Source organism: Ranitomeya variabilis, chromosome 1, assembly GCF_051348905.1.
Source record: "Ranitomeya variabilis isolate aRanVar5 chromosome 1, aRanVar5.hap1, whole genome shotgun sequence".
Lineage (NCBI taxonomy): Eukaryota > Metazoa > Chordata > Amphibia > Anura > Dendrobatidae > Ranitomeya > Ranitomeya variabilis.
The window spans coordinates 711,095,974-711,113,683 of NC_135232.1; the positions used below are offsets into that span (position 1 = coordinate 711,095,974).

Sequence of the window (17,710 nt, forward strand, 5' to 3'; positions counted from 1 at the left end):
AAATCAGATTCTTATGGTCGGTCAAGACCACAACACGATGCTTGGCTCCCTCAAGCCAATGTCGCCACTCCTCGAATGCCCACTTCATAGCCAACAACTCCCGATTGCCGACATCATAATTACGCTCAGCAGGCAAAAACTTTCTGGAGAAGAAAGCACACGGCTTCAACACAGAGCCATCAGAGCTTCTCTGAGACAGAACAGCTCCTGCCCCAATCTCAGAAGCGTCAACCTCAACCTGAAAAGGGAGAGAAACATCTGGCTGACGCAACACAGGGGCAGAAGTAAAACGACGCTTAAGCTCCTGAAAGGCCTCCACAGCCGCAGAGGACCAATTCACCACATCTGCACCTTTCTTGGTCAAATCGGTCAGAGGTTTAACCACAGTAGAAAAATTAGCAATGAAGCGGCGATAAAAATTAGCAAAGCCCCAAAATTTCTGAAGGCTCTTCACAGATGTGGGCTGAGTCCAATCATAAATAGCCTGGACCTTAACAGGGTCCATTTCAATAGCCGAGGGAGAAAAAATGAACCCCAGAAAAGAAACCTTCTGAACTCCAAAAAGGCACTTAGACCCCTTCACAAACAGTGTATTAGCACGAAGAATCTGAAATACCATCCTGACCTGCTTCACATGAGTCTCCCAATCATCGGAAAAAAACAAAATATCATCCAAATATACAATCATAAATTTATCCAAATACTCCCGGAAAATATCATGCATAAAGGACTGAAACACAGATGGAGCATTAGAGAGCCCAAAAGGCATCACAAGATATTCAAAATGGCCTTCGGGCGTATTAAATGCTGTTTTCCATTCATCACCCTGTTTGATGCGGACCAGATTATACGCCCCTCGAAGGTCAATCTTGGTAAACCAGCTAGCCCCTTTGATCCGAGCAAACAAATCAGAAAGCAAAGGCAAAGGGTACTGGAATTTGACCGTGATCTTATTGAGAAGGCGATAATCTATACAGGGCCTCAAGGAGCCATCCTTCTTGGCAACAAAAAAGAACCCCGCTCCCAACGGTGACGAAGACGGGCGAATATGCCCTTTCTCCAAGGACTCTTTTACATAAGTCCGCATAGCGGTATGCTCTGGCACAGACAGATTGAAAAGTCGACCCTTAGGGAATTTACAGCCAGGAATCAAATTAATAGCACAATCGCAGTCCCTATGAGGAGGCAGAGGACTGGATTTAGGCTCCTCAAATATATCCTGGAAATCCGACAAAAACTCAGGAACTTCAGAAGAAGGGGACGAGGAAATTGACATCAGAGGAATGTCACTATGTATCCCCTGACAACCCCAACTAGTCACGGACATAGATTTCCAATCCAGCACTGGATTATGTACCTGTAACCATGGAAACCCCAGCACAACCACATCATGCAAATTATGCAACACCAAAAAGCAAATATTTTCCTGATGTGCTGGAGCCATGTTCATGGCTAACTGTGTCCAGTACTGAGGTTTATTCTTGGCCAATGGCGTAGCATCAATCCCCCTCAAGGGAATAGGACTCTGCAACGGCTCCAAGGAAAAACCACAGCGCTTGGCAAATTCCAGGTCCATTAAGTTCAGGGCAGCGCCAGAATCCACAAATGCCATTACAGAAAAGGACGACAATGAGCAAATCAGGGTAATAGACAAGAGAAATTTAGGCTGTAAAGTACTGATGGTAACCGACTTAGCAACCCTCTTCGTTCGCTTCGGGCAGTCAGAGATAGCATGAGTAGCATCACCACAGTAAAAACACAGCCCATTCTGACGTCTGAACTCCTGCTGTTCTGCTCTCGTCAAAACTCTATCGCATTGCATAGGCTCAGAACTCTGCCCAGAGGACACCGCCATATGGTGCACCACCTTACGTTCACGTAAGCGCCGATCAATCTGAATGGCCAGAGACATTGATTCGTTCAAACCAGCAGGCGTGGGAAACCCCACCATAACATCTTTAAGAGCTTCAGAAAGACCCTTTCTGAAAATAGCCGCCAGGGCATCCTCATTCCATTTTGTAAGCACAGACCACTTTCTAAATTTCTGACAATATATCTCTACTGCTTCCTGACCCTGACACAGAGCCAGCAAAATTTTTTCTGCCTGATCCACAGAATTGGGTTCGTCATAAAGCAGTCCAAGTGCTTGAAAAAACGAATCTATATTGAGCAATGCAGGATTCCCTGGCTCAAGGGAGAATGCCCAGTCCTGCGAGTCGCCACGCAACAGAGAAATAACAATCTTCACCTGCTGAATGGGGTCACCAGAGGAACGGGGTCTCAGAGCAAAAAATAATCTGCAATTATTTTTAAAATTCAAAAACCTAGATCTATCCCCAGAAAACAAATCAGGAATAGGAATTCTAGGCTCAGAAACAGGAGTTTGAACAACATAGTCTTGGATACTCTGTACCCTTGCAGCGAGATGATCAACACGCGCAGACAGACCCTGAACCTCCATATCAGCACCAAGCTCCTGCACCATCCAAAAATCAAGGGGAAAAAAAAATGACAAAACAAGCAACACAAAAAAAAAATGACTCAGAACTTTCTCTTCCCTCTTTTGAGATGCATTTAACACATTGTGGGCCAGCTGTACTGTTATGACCTGGTGGGTACGGAGCGGTACTGAGATGACCTGGTGGGCAAAACCAATCATGGACTCGCTAAGGAGCAGCACTGAAATGACCTGGTGGGTAAAACAAAAATAGGACTAGCTCTGAGGAGGTGGTAACTTTACTGACCGCAATCCCTACTCCTAACACCAACACTAGAAATAGCCGTGGAGCGTTCCTATCTCTGCCTCGACGCCTCTGCACAGCCTAAGAACTAGCTACCCCTGAAGATGGAAACGGAAAGCTATCTCGCCTCAGAGAAACCCCCAAAGGAAGATAGCCCCCCACAAATATTGACGGTGAGTGGAGAGGGAAAATGACAAACTCAGAAATGAAACTAGATTTTTTAGCAAAGGAGGCCAATACTATCTAAATAGACAGAGATAGAAAAGGCTACTGTGCGGTCAGTATAAAAACTAAAAGTCCACGCAGAGTTTACAAAAATAACCACCACACCGACTCACGGTGTGGAGGGGCAAATCTGCGACCCCAGAGCTTCCAACTAGCCGGAATATTTCATAATGACAAGCTGGACAAAGAGACATAAATTGAACTGAACAGAAGGTCATAAGCAGGGAAACACCCAAAAAGTAGCAGACTTATCTTAAGCTGAAAATGGACTGGCCAACAGAGAACTTCCAGGAAAGGACTGAATCCACAGGAAATACATTGACAGCTGGCATCCACTAAAGCCAAAAGCCCAGTTAAATAACAAGGCCAGGAAACCGATTAGTGAACGCAGCTGCTATGTTCCACTTGAAACCACCAGAGGGAGCCCAAGAGCAGAACTCCCAAAAATACCATTCGCAACCACAGGATGGAGCCCAAGAACGGAATTCACAACAGAAGAGTGTGGCGCTGGGACTGGGACAGAGGAGCGCAAGTCAGCTCCAGCCTTGACGTGCAGCAGCGTGATGAGGTCAGCATGCTGCAGAGACATGTTGGGCACCGGTAAGTGATCAATCTTGGAGCTGAAGACGAAATGTTTTATCAATGTGGATGAGAAGGTTAGGGCACATAATGGGGGAACAATTGTGAAAGGGGGCACAGTTTTGTGAGAGGAAGTTGGAGGGAGGGGGACTTTATTCAGAGAGGCAGTGATTGTGTAAGGGGGGAATATTATGGAGAGAGGGACTGTCGGGGGATATTTCGCAGAGGGGCAGCATGGGGGTAATATTATTGAGAGGGGTAGTGTGTGGGATATTTTGTAGAGGGGCAGTGTGGGGGCACCTTTATGAAAAGAGGCAGCATGGGGGAATATGGAAAGGGGCAGTGTAGGGTGAATATTATGTGGAGTAGCAGAGGAGCAGCATGAGGGGAATATTTTGGAGAAGGGCAGTGTGTGTGTGGGTAGGAATAATTTGTGAAGGAAGCACAGCAATTATTTATTTAGGGCTGCAGCATGGGATATATACGGTATTTATTTATGGGGCAGTATAATGATACTTTTAAGGGTGGTGCTGGTGAACACGGAGAAGAGAGAAGTCTGCAGAGGCACGCACTGGGTGTGAAATCTCATTATGGCATCTGTACTTCATGGATACAAAAGGGAAGGGAACGACTCCAATCAGAGAAGTTGTCTGGGCCTGACACTGCATTCAAGTGCTGATGGTGGTTCTAGCACTTAGTTCATGTACTGACGGTATGTCTGGCGCCGCATTCATGTGCTGATGGTGGTTCTAGAACTGAATTCATGTACTGATGGTGAGTCTGGCGCTGCATTCATGTGCTGACAGTGAGTCTGGCGCTGCATTCATGTGCTGACAGTGAGTCTGGCACTGCATTCATGTGCTGATGGTGGTTCTAGAACTCAATTCATGTACTGACGGTGAATCTGGCACTGCATTCATGTACTGATGGTGGTTCTAGAACTGCATTCATGTGCTGATGGTGGTTCTAGAACTGAATTCATGTACTGATGGTGAGTCTGGCGCTGCATTCATGTGCTGACGGTGAGTCCGGCGCTGCACTTATGGGCTGACGGTGAATCTGGCACTGCATTCATGTACTGATGGTGGTTCTAGAACTGCATTCATGTGCTGATGGTGGTTCTAGAACTGAATTAATGTACTGACGGTGAGTCTGGTGCTGCATTCATGTGCTGATGGTGGTTCTAGAACTGAATTCATGTACTGACGGTGAGTCTGGCGCTGCATTCATGTGCTGATGGTGAGTCCGGCGCTGCATTCATGTGCTGACGGTGAGTCTGGCATTGCATTCATGTGCGGACGGTGAGTCTGGCGCTGCATTCATGTGCTGATGGTGGTTCTAGATCTGAATTCATGTACTGACGGTGAGTCTGGCGCTGCATTCATGTGCTGATAGTGGTTCTAGAACTGAATTCATGTACTGACGGTGAGTCTGGAGCTGCACTCATGTGCTGACAGTGAGTCTGGCGCTGCATTTATGTGCTGACGGTGAGTCTGGCGCTGCATTCATGTGCTGACGGTGAGTCTGGCGCTGCATTCATGTGCTGACGGTGAGTCTGGCGCTGCATTCATGTGCTGACGGTGAGTCTGGTGCTGCATTCATGTGCTGACGGTGAGTCTGGCGCTGCATTCATGTGCTGTCAGTGGTTCTGATCTTGTGCACATTTAGAAATAAAAAAAATGTGCCTCAAAGCTATGTTAAAACTTAAAAATACTCAACATTTTGAGGTTTGAGATTATGTGATGACCAGGGACTTGACATTGATCGCCTGTCTGTAGAAAAGGCTTTCAATATTAGTTCGGGGGTCTCCGACTCTTCCCTGCCCAACAGCTATATGAAGAGGCGGCAGCACTATGGAGAGCACAGCATCTTCGTCATTATATATGAGACCCCGCTATGTAGGTAAAATGCAAATAAGAGCAATAAATCCTCGCTGCTCGTAATGTACAGGCGCTCAAAGACATAACACAAGTGGCAAATGCCGAGGCCGAAATGTATCCCATCCAGCCCTGCCCCATGTATCTCCTCATCTCCCCGTCTACAGACAGTGATAATTTACAAATCAATGGTCGCTCCACCACTCGGAACCCCACTGATCAATGTGCACAACCAGTCCATTCACTGTCTATGGGAATAATGGAGAACAGTCCCATAGATAATGAATACAGCTGTGCTGAGCTTGTGCGCCCGTTGCTTCATTCACACGGGTCACATCCGAACCCCAGTTCTGGCATTGAGGGAAGTAATAATTAAAATAGAAAATCACTAATGAGGGGTGTGATGTGCCAAGTGGACAAATCCACACTGTCTATATATAATTCATACATAAAGCCATATATACATATATTACACTCCGGTATTGTTGCCTTTAAAGTGTCAACAGGAAATGACCAAGTTTTGTATAAATCAGATCTTTGTGTTACTTGCAATTTTGATATCATGAACTTTATTTAATAAATAAATAAAAATTAGAATTCTTGCCATTTTCTCCCTGGCCACTAGGGACATTCTAGAATCATAATTACTGTCCTTACAGGAAAAGTTTGCAGTAGTTTTCTTCACAGACAGAATTACAATGGCTGATAACACAAACACACTCTCTATAGGTGATGTCACAGGTCACCTCCTCCCCCTCCTGTACAATGACTGATAACACCTCTATATACAGTAGATAACACATGATCCATCATTCACAATAGGTGATGTCACAGCTCACCTCCTCCACCTGTACAATGACTGATAACACCTCTATATACAGTAGATAACACAGGATCCATCGTACACAATAGGTGATCTCACAGCTCCCCTCCTCCTCCTCCTGTACAATGACTGATAACACCTCTATATACAGTAGATAACACAGGATCCACTGTTCACAATAGGTGATGTCACAGCTCACCTCCTCCTCCTGTACAATGACTGATAACACCTCTATATGCAGTAGATAACACAGGATCCACCGTTCACAATAGGTGATGTCACAGCTCACCTCCTCCTCCTCCTGTACAATGACTGATAACACCTCTAAATACAGTAGATAACACAGGATCCACCATTCACAATATGTGATGTCACAGCTCACCTCCTCCTCCTGTACAATGACTGATAACACCTCTATATGCAGTAGATAACACAGGATCCACCGTTCACAATAGGTGATGTCACAGCTCACCTCCTCCTCCTCCTGTACAATGACTGATAACACCTCTAAATACAGTAGATAACACAGGATCCACCGTTCACAATAGGTGATGTCACAGCTCACCTCCTTCTCCTCCTGTACAATGACTGATAACACCTCTATATACAGTAGATAACACAGGATCCACCATTCACAATATGTGATGTCACAGCTCACCTCCTCCTCCTGTACAATGACTGATAATACCTCTATATGCAGTAGATAACACAGGATCCACCGTTCACAATAGGTGATGTCACAGCTCACCTACTCCTCCTGTACAATGACTGATAACACCTCTATATACAGTAGATAACACAGGATCCACCATTCACAATATGTGATGTCACAGCTCACCTCCTCCTCCTGTACAATGACTGATAGCACCTTTATATGCAGTAGATAACACAGGATATACTATTCTCAATAGGTGATGTCACAGCTCACCTCCTCCCTTTCCCTTCACAGTGACATTTTCACACGGTCATTAGATGCTTCAGTACAAACGATAGGGGTCTGATCATTGTGTCTAACGTACATGTACATCTCCTGAAAAAAACAGGTAGTTATAGTCTAAAAAAAAAGTCCAGGTAAGAAAATTGCAAGATTTTTATTTAATAAATATTGTAATGATATAAAAAAAATTGAAAAACTTTTTAAAAATTACATTTATCACAAGAATCTGATGTAAACAGCAGGTCATTTTCTGATGACACATCCCTTTAAGCATAGGGCTCTATAGAGTGATGATACCGCTAGAATAACAGGAATATTGTCTTTTGTGCAAACCGCAAATGATCGTGCACGACTATTGCGCCCCCAAAAGTCCAAGTCTAACTTCCATCAAATTGTTAAAACTGATTTTATAGGAACCTTCAAGCCATGGACGACCCAGTTGTGCATTGTGGCTCCCTGCCGCACTGCACCCCAGTCTGTACCCCATCACACTGCCCCCCCACCGCCTGTACCCCATCACACTTCCCCTGCTGTCTGTAACCCATCACACTGCCCCCCGCACTGCACCCCGCTGTCTGTAACCCATCACACAGCACCCCGCCGCACTGCACCCCGCTGTCTGTACCCATCACACTGCCGCACTGCACCCCACTGTCTGTACCCCATCACACTTTCCCCCCCCCCCCCCGCCGGACTGCACCCCAGTCTGTACCCCATCACACTGCCCCCTGCCTGTACCCCATCACACTTCCCCCGCTGTCTGTAACCCATCACACTGCCCTCCACCGCACTGCACCCCGCTGTCTGTACCCTACCCCATCACACTGCACCCTCCGCACTGCACCCCGCTGTCTGTAATCCATCACACTGCCCCCCACCTGTACCCCATCACACTGCACCCCGCTGTCTGTACCCCATCACACTTCCCCCGCTGTCTGTAACCCATCACACTGCCCACCCGCACTGCACCGCTGTCTGTAACCCATCACACTGCCCCCCACACTGCACCCCGCTGTCTGTAACCCATCACACTGCCCCCCGCTGTCTGTACCCCATCACACTGCACCCCGCTGTCTGTACCCCATCACACTGCACTCCGCTGTCTACCCCATCACACTACCCCCCGCCACCTGTACCCCATTACACTGTGCCCCGCTTTCTGTACCCCATCACACTGCCCCCCGCACTGCACCCCACTGTCTGTACCCCATCACACTGCCCCCTGTACCCCATCACACTTCCCCCGCTGTCTGTAACCCATCACACTGCCCCCCCCGCACTGCACCCCGCTGTCTGTAACCCATCACACTGCCCCCCACCGCCTGTACCCCATCACACTTCCCCCGCTGTCTGTACCCCATCACACTGCACCCCGCTGTCTGTACCCCATCACACTGCACTCCGCTGTCTGTACCCCATCACACTGCCCCCCGCTGTCTGTAACCCATCACACTGCACCCCCCCGCACTGCATCCCGCTGTCTGTAACCCATCACACTGCCCCCCCGCACTGCACCCCGCTGTCTGTAACCCATCACACTGCCCCCCACCGCCTGTACCCCATCATACTTCCCCCCGCTGTTTGTACCCCATCACACTGCACCCCGCTGTCTGTACCCCATCACACTGCCCCCCGCACTGCACCCCACTGTCTGTACCCCATCACACTGCCCCCCGCCGCCTGTACCCCATCACACTTCCCCCGCTGTCTGTAACCCATCACACTGCCCCCCCCGCACTGCACCCCACTGTCTGTACCCCATCACACTGCCCCCCGCCGCCTGTACCCCATCACACTTCCCCCGCTGTCTGTACCCCATCACACTGCACCCCGCTGTCTGTACTCCATCACACTGCACCCCGCTGTCTGTACCCCATCACACTGCCCCCCGCTGTCTGTAACCCATCACACTGCCCCCCGCTGTCTGTAACCCATCACACTGCCTCCCACCACCTGTACCCCATCACACTTCCCCCGCTGTCTGTACCCCATCACACTGCACCCCCCCGCACTGCATCCCGCTGTCTGTAACCCATCACACTGCCCCCCCGCACTGCACCCCGCTGTCTGTAACCCATCACACTGCCCCCCACCGCCTGTACCCCATCATACTTCCCCCCGCTGTTTGTACCCCATCACACTGCACCCCGCTGTCTGTACCCCATCACACTGCCCCCCGCACTGCACCCCACTGTCTGTACCCCATCACACTGCCCCCCGCCGCCTGTACCCCATCACACTTCCCCCGCTGTCTGTAACCCATCACACTGCCCCCCCCGCACTGCACCCCACTGTCTGTACCCCATCACACTGCCCCCCGCCGCCTGTACCCCATCACACTTCCCCCGCTGTCTGTACCCCATCACACTGCACCCCGCTGTCTGTACTCCATCACACTGCACCCCGCTGTCTGTACCCCATCACACTGCCCCCCGCTGTCTGTAACCCATCACACTGCCCCCCCGCACTGCACCCCGCTGTCTGTAACCCATCACACTGCCCCCCACCGCCTGTACCCCATCACACTTCCCCCGCTGTCTGTACCCCATCACACTGCACCCCGCTGTCTGTACCCCATCACACTGCACCCCGCTGTCTGTACCCCATCACACTGCCCCCCGCTGTCTGTAACCCATCACACTGCCTCCCACCACCTGTACCCCATCACACTTCCCCCGCTGTCTGTACCCCATCACACTGCCCCCCGCCGCCTGCACCCCGCTGTCTGTACCCCATCACACTGCACCCCGCTGTCTGTACCCCATCACACTTCCCCCGCTGTCTGTACCCCATCACACTGCCCCCCGCCGCCTGTACCCCATCACACTGCCCCCCGCTGTCTGTACCCCATCACACTGCACCCCGCTGTCTGTACCCCATCACACTGCACCCCGCTGTCTGTACCCCATCACACTGCCCCCCGCCGCCTGTACCCCATCACACTGCACCCCGCCGTCTGTACTCCATCACACTGCACCCCGCTGTCTGTACCCCATCACACTTCCCCCGCTGTCTGTACCCCATCACACTGCCCCCCGCCGCCTGTACCCCATCACACTGCCCCCCGCCGCCTGTACCCCATCACACTGCCCCCCGCCGCCTGTACCCCATCACACTGCACCCCGCTGTCTGTACCCCATCACACTGCACCCCGCTGTCTGTACCCCATCACACTGCCCCCCGCCGCCTGTACCCCATCACACTGCCCCCCGCCGCCTGTATCCCATCACACTGCACCCCGCTGCCTGTACCCCATCACACTGCCCCCCGCCGCCTGTACCCCATCACACTGCCCCCCGCCGCCTGTACCCCATCACACTGCACCCCGCTGTCTGTACCCCATCACACTGCACCCCGCTGTCTGTACCCCATCACACTGCCCCCCGCCGCCTGTATCCCATCACACTGCACCCCGCTGCCTGTACCCCATCACACTGCCCCCCGCCGCCTGTACCCCATCACACTGCCCCCCGCCGCCTGTACCCCATCACACTGCCCCCCGCCGCCTGTACCCCATCACACTGCACCCCGCCGTCTGTACCCCATCACACTGCACCCCGCTGTCTGTACCCCATCACACTGCCCCCGCTGTCTGTATCCCATCACACTGCACCCCGCTGCCTGTATCCCATCACACTGCCCCCCGCCGCCTGTACCCCGCGTTGCACCCTGCCGCACTGAACCCCACTGTCTGTACACAATGTATCAGTTTTCACGGCGTTCTTAGATCCATCACCGCTCGATTTGATCTTCCCCTTGATCCCATCTGATCTGCTGTTGCCGCTCCCGAGGAGGCCGCCTCCCGCTATCACACGCGTGTTCTCTGTAATGGCACTTGTCGTGCCTGCAGGTGGTGAGGGAATAGGAGCTGGACACATTTCTTCCTGGATTTCCTGCCTGAATCCAGCTGACATTTACGCTGATCTGGATCTGAGATTTCCCAGAATTGTGGCTCTTGGATAATTCCTGATGATTGGGGATTTGGCTTCTATTAGTCTGATGAGTCTGACTCAGAGTTCACCGACAATGCAAAGTCATCTGTATGGGATATTCAACTTTTTAAAGGGCTTCTCCACCTTAAAGTGAATGACCACTTGTGTAAACCAAGTCTGACATTCTGCTCTCTTATTTGTCAAACTGCATCCAGGCATAACATAGAGAAGAGATTTCAGGTTAAGACGGGCAAGGTGCTGGGATGTCAAGAAATGAAAGTTCCAGCACTAATAGTCCTGGCTTAGGCTACGTTCACATTAGCGTTAAGCTAATGTGCGTCGGGTTTGCGTCGGCGACGCAGCGGCGACGCATGCGTCATGCGCCCCCTATACTTAACATGGGGGACGCATGCGTTTTTTTTTGTTGCGTTGTGCCACACATGCGTCTTTTTTGCCGCAAGCGTCGGACCAAGAAAACGCAACAAGTTGCATTTTTCTTGCGTCCGATTTTCGGCAAAAACCGACGCATGCGTCGCAAAACGCAGCGTTTTTGCGTGCGTTTTGCCGCGTTTTTGCGTGCGTTGTGCGTTGCGTCGCCGACGCAGCGGCGCACAACGCTAGTGTGAACTTAGCCTTAGTGCTGATGCAGAGGAAAAAGGAGGGATAGCAATTGTCAGAAAAGGAATATTTCCTGGTAAAGCTGTTGAGGAGATGAGGGCAGTAAGACTTTTCTACAGACTTTGTGTAAGGGCAGAAAAAAACAAAGACAGAAACATAATGATTAAATGCCCTGCAGTAAATAAATAGCAATAGTGCATGAAAATAATATGCGGTGCTTAGTTAACATTTTTCGGATAAAAAAAAATGTGAAAGCCATCCCGCCTCGTCACGGTGACCGTAATTGGGACGGTCCTAACTCTAATATTAATATTAGATAACAGAGTTAGGACCGTCCCAATATCACTAACTACAAGTTTCTGATGTCAGATTTCTTATCACGTCACTGGTAGTGGCGTGCAAGCGGAGCGCTGGGGTGCAAAGTTATCAGCATTTATTGGAAAGATTCGGAGCTGAAATCTCCTGCTGGTTCAGTGTCTGCACAAAGCTTCCTATGGTCATTTGGATTCAGTGTCATTTCTACAAGGAAAACTCCTCATTATCAAAGCTCAAAAACAACCAGCAGAGTTCTTAGTATTGTATGAGGCTGAGTCACACACAACGTATAAAAATACGGTCCATTTTTTATAGACCAAATACGCAGAAATGTTCCCTGAACAGTGATCCATATGTCATCCGTAGGCAGGGTGTGGCTGCGTATTTTGCGCATGTAAACCTCCGTATGTAATCCGTATGGCATCCGTACGGCGAGATTTTCTCTGCAAAATGGACATAGAATGGATCCATGGGCTCAAATATTTGTGAAAACATATATACAGTCTATATATATATGTCAGTGAGCCACATATATATCTATATATATAATTGTCTAAGGGTTTTTCCGTCTGTCTGTCTGTCTGTCCCGTTTATTCATTCGCTGATTGGTCGAGGCCGCCTGGGCCTCGACCAATCAGCGACGGGCACAGTATCGACGTAGATGTCATAATGGTTGCCATGGCGACGATGATGTCATAAAGGTTGCCTCGACCAATCAGCGACGGGCACAGTCTGCTGCGAATTCTGGAATCATCATTGTCCATATACTACGGGGACATGCATATTCTAGAATACCCGATGCGTTAGAATCGGGCCACAGTCTAGTATATATATATATACAGTACTGACCAAAAGTTTGGACACACCTTCTCATTTAAAGATTTTTCTGTATTTTCATGACTATGAAAATTGTACATTCACACTGAAAGCATCAAAACTATGCATTACCACATGTGGAATTATATACTTAACAAAAAAGTGTGAAACAACTGAAATTATGTCTTATATTCTAGGTTCTTCAAAGTAGCCACCTTTTGCTTTGATGCTGCTTTGCACACTCTTGGCATTCTCTTGATGAACTTCAAGAGGTAGTCACTGGGAATAGTCTTCCAACAATCTTGAAGGAGTTGCCAGAGATGCTTAGCACTTGTTGGCCCTTTTGCTTTCACTCTGCGGTCCAGCTCACCCCAAACCATCTCGATTGGGTTCAGGTGTGGTGACTGTGGAGGCCAGGTCATTTGGCGTAGCACCCCATCACTCTCCTTCTTGGTCAAATAGCCCTTACACAGCCTGGAGGTGTGTTTGGGGTCATTGTCCTGTTGAAAAATAAATGATGGTCCAACTAGAAACAAACCGGATGGAATAGCATGCCGCTGCAAGATGCTGTGGTAGCCATGCTGGTTCATTATGCCTTCAGTTTCGAATAAATCCCCAACAGTGTCACCAGCAAAGCACCCCCACACCATCACACCTCCTCCTCCATGCTTCACGGTGGGAACCAGGCATGTAGAGTCCATCCGTTCACCTTTTCTGCGTCGCACAAAGACACGGTGGTTGGAATCAAAGATCTCAAATCTGGACTCATCAGACCAAAACACAGATTTCCACTGGTCTAATGTCCATTCTTTGTATTCCTTAGCCCAAACAAGTCTCTTCTGCTTGTTGCCTGTCCTTAGCAGTGGTTTCCTAGCAGCTATTTTACCATGAAGGCCTGCTGCACAAAGTCTCCTCTTAACAGTTGTTGTAGAGATGTGTCTGCTGCTAGAACTGTGTGGCATTGACCTGGTCTCTAATCTGAGTGTTGTGAATTTGCTTTTTTGCTCCCTCTAGTGGTTACTAGTGATTTGACTCTGGATATGTCAGTCATCCCTTGTATGCTCACCTGGGCCGTTAGTTCAGGGGTGTTGCTATATAAGCTCCCTGGACCTTCAGTTCAATGCCTGGCAACGTTGTAATCAGAGCTAATCTGTTGTGCTCTTGTCTACTGATCCTGGTTCCTGCTAGATTAAGCTAAGTCTGCTTTCTTGCTTTTTGTTATTTGTTTTTGTTTGCATTTTTGTCCAGCTTGTACTTAATCTGTATCCTGTCCTTGCTGGAAGCTCTAGGGAGCTGGTGTTCTCCCCCCGGGCCGTTAGACGGTTCGGGGGTTCTTGAATTTCCAGCGTGGATGTTTGATAGGGTTTTTGTTGACCATATAAGTTATCTTACTACATTCTGCTATTAGTAAGCGGGCCTCTCTTTGCTAAACCTAGCTCATTTCTATGTTTGTCATTTCCTCTTACCTCACCGTTATTATTTGTGGGGGGCTTGTATCCTACTTTTGGGCTCCTTTCTCTGGAGGCAAGAGAGGTCTTTGTTTTCCTCTTCTAGGGGTAGTTAGTTCTCCGGCTGGCGCGAGACATCTAGCGACCAACGTAGGCATGTTCCCCGGCTACTTCTAGTGTTGGCGTTAGGAGTAGATATATGGTCAACCCAGTTACCACTGCCCTATGAGCTGGATTTTTGTACTTCGCAGACTTACCTATTTCTCTGAGACCCTCGCCATTGGGGTCATAACAGTTTGCCAGGCCCGTATTAAATGTTAAATGCATTGCAGAAGCGGGATTATAAGAAAGAAAATTCTGAGTTTTTTTTTTTTTTTCTCTCTCTCATTTTTTTTTCTTTTCCCCTTTACCTCTGAGTGGCTCAAGCTTGCTGCAGACATGAATGTCCAGACCTTGATTACAAGTGTGGACCAGCTTGCTGCTCGTGTGCAGGGCATACAAGATTATGTTACCAGAAATCCTATGTCAGAACCTAAGATACCGATTCCTGAATTGTTTTTCGGAGACCGATTTAAGTTTAGAAATTTCAGGAATAATTGTAAATTATTTTTGTCCCTGAGACCCTGTTCATCTGGAGACTCCGCTCAGCAAGTGAAAATTGTTATGTCTTTTTTACGGGGCGACCCTCAGGATTGGGCCTTCTCGCTGGCGCCAGGAGATCCGGCATTGGCGGATATTGATGCGTTTTTTCTGGCGCTCGGTTTACTTTATGAGGAACCCAATCTTGAGATTCAGGCAGAAAAAGCCTTGCTGGCTATGTCTCAGGGCCAGGACGAGGCTGAAGTGTATTGCCAAAAATTTCGGAAATGGTCCGTGCTGACTCAGTGGAACGAGTGTGCACTGGCCGCAAATTTTAGAAATGGCCTTTCTGAAGCCATTAAGAATGTGATGGTGGGTTTCCCTATTCCCACAGGTCTAAATGATTCCATGGCCCTGGCTATTCAAATTGACCGGCGGTTGCGGGAGCGCAAAACCGCAAATTCCCTTATGGTGTTGTCTGAACAGGCACCTGATTTAAGGCAATGTGATAGAAAAACCGCAAATTCACCTATGGTGCTGTCTGAACAAACACCTGATTTAATGCAATGTGATAGAATCCTGACTAGAAATGAGCGGAAAATTCATAGACGCCAGAATGGCTTGTGTTACTACTGTGGTGATTCTACACATGTTATCTCAGCATGCTCTAAACGTCTAACTAAGGTTGTTAGTCCTGTCACCGTTGGTAATTTGCAACCTAAACTTATTCTATCTGTAACTTTGATTTGTTCACTGTCATCTTATCCTGCCATGGCGTTTGTAGATTCAGGTGCTGCCCTGAGTCTTATGGATCTGTCATTTGCCAGGCGCTGTGGTTTTGTTCTTGAGCCATTAGAAAATCCAATCCTTCTTAGGGGTATTGATGCTACGCCGTTGGCAGAAAATAAACCGCAGTTTTGGACACAGGTTACCATGTGTATGACTCCTGAACATCGGGAGGTTATACGTTTTCTTGTTTTGCATAAAATGCATGATTTGGTTGTTTTGGGGTTGCCATGGTTGCAGACCCATAATCCAGTCTTGGATTGGAAGGCCATGTCAGTGTCAAGTTGGGGATGCCGTGGAAATCATGGGGATTCCCTGCCCGTGTCTATTGCTTCTTCTACGCCTTCGGAAGTTCCGGAGTATTTGTCTGATTATCAGGATGTTTTCAGCGAGTCCAGGTCCAGTGCACTGCCTCCTCATAGGGAGTGTGACTGCGCAATAGAGTTGATTCCAGGCAGTAAGTTTCCTAAGGGAAGATTATTTAACCTGTCGGTACCTGAACATACCGCTATGCGTTCATATATTAGAGAGTCTCTGGAGAAGGGGCATATCCGTCCTTCTTCTTCCCCTCTTGGTGCGGGATTCTTTTTTGTGGCCAAAAAGGACGGATCTTTGAGGCCTTGTATTGACTATCGGCTCTTAAATAAGATCACTGTCAAATTTCAGTATCCTTTGCCGCTGTTGTCAGACTTGTTTGCCCGGATTAAAGGTGCCAAGTGGTTCACCAAGATAGATCTTCGTGGTGCGTACAACCTTGTGCGCATTAAGCAAGGAGATGAATGGAAAACCGCATTCAATACGCCCGAAGGTCATTTTGAGTACTTGGTGATGCCTTTTGGGCTCTCTAATGCGCCTTCAGTTTTTCAGTCCTTTATGCATGACATTTTCCGGAAGTATCTGGATAAATTTTTGATTGTATATCTGGACGATATTCTGTTTTTTTCTGATGATTGGGACTCGCATGTAGAACAGGTCAGGATGGTTTTCAAGATTTTGCGTGAAAATTCTTTGTTTGTTAAAGGCTCAAAGTGTCTCTTTGGTGTACAGAAGGTTCCCTTTTTAGGGTTCATTTTTTCCCCTTCTGCTGTGGAGATGGACCCAGTCAAGGTCCGAGCTATTCATGATTGGACTCAGCCCTCGTCAGTTAAGAGTCTTCAGAAGTTCTTGGGTTTTGCTAACTTTTACCGTCATTTTATCGCTAATTTTTCTAGCGTTGTTAAACCTTTGACGGATATGACCAAGAAAGGTTCTGATGTAGCTAACTGGGCTCCTGCTGCCGTGGAGGCTTTCCAGGAGTTGAAACGCCGGTTTACTTCGGCGCCTGTTTTGTGCCAGCCTGATGTCTCACTGCCCTTTCAGGTTGAGGTGGATGCTTCGGAGATTGGGGCAGGGGCCGTTTTGTCTCAGAGAGGTCCTGGTTGCTCTACTATGAGACCTTGTGCCTTTTTCTCTAGGAAGTTTTCGCCTGCAGAGCGAAATTATGATGTGGGCAATCGGGAGTTGTTGGCCATGAAGTGGGCATTTGAGGAGTGGCGTCATTGGCTCGAGGGTGCTAAGCATCGTGTGGTGGTTTTGACTGATCACAAAAATCTGATGTATCTCGAGTCTGCTAAACGCCTGAATCCTAGACAGGCCCGCTGGTCATTGTTTTTCTCCCGTTTTGACTTTGTGGTCTCGTATTTACCAGGTTCGAAGAATGTGAAGGCCGATGCTCTGTCTAGGAGCTTTGTGCCTGATGCTCCTGGAGTCGCTGAACCTGTGGGTATTCTTAAGGAAGGAGTTATCTTGTCAGCTATTTCTCCGGATCTGCGACGTGTGTTGCAGAGATTTCAGGCTGGTAGGCCTGACTCTTGTCCACCTGACAGATTGTTTGTGCCTGCTAGGTGGACCAGTAGAGTCATTTCCGAGGTTCATTCCTCGGTGTTGGCAGGGCACCCGGGAATTTTTGGCACCAGGGATCTGGTGGCCAGGTCCTTTTGGTGGCCGTCCTTGTCTAGGGATGTGCGGTCTTTTGTGCAGTCCTGTGGGACTTGT

The 17,710-nt window shown here is 48.7% G+C and overlaps 1 protein-coding gene across 10 annotated transcripts in view; it reads right to left on the reverse strand.

The window, feature by feature from the left end:
• TRIM9 (tripartite motif containing 9) overlaps positions 1-17,710 on the reverse strand; it is a 132,284-nt gene that overhangs the window by 95,164 nt on the left and 19,410 nt on the right. The gene's annotated exons all lie outside the window — the stretch shown is intronic.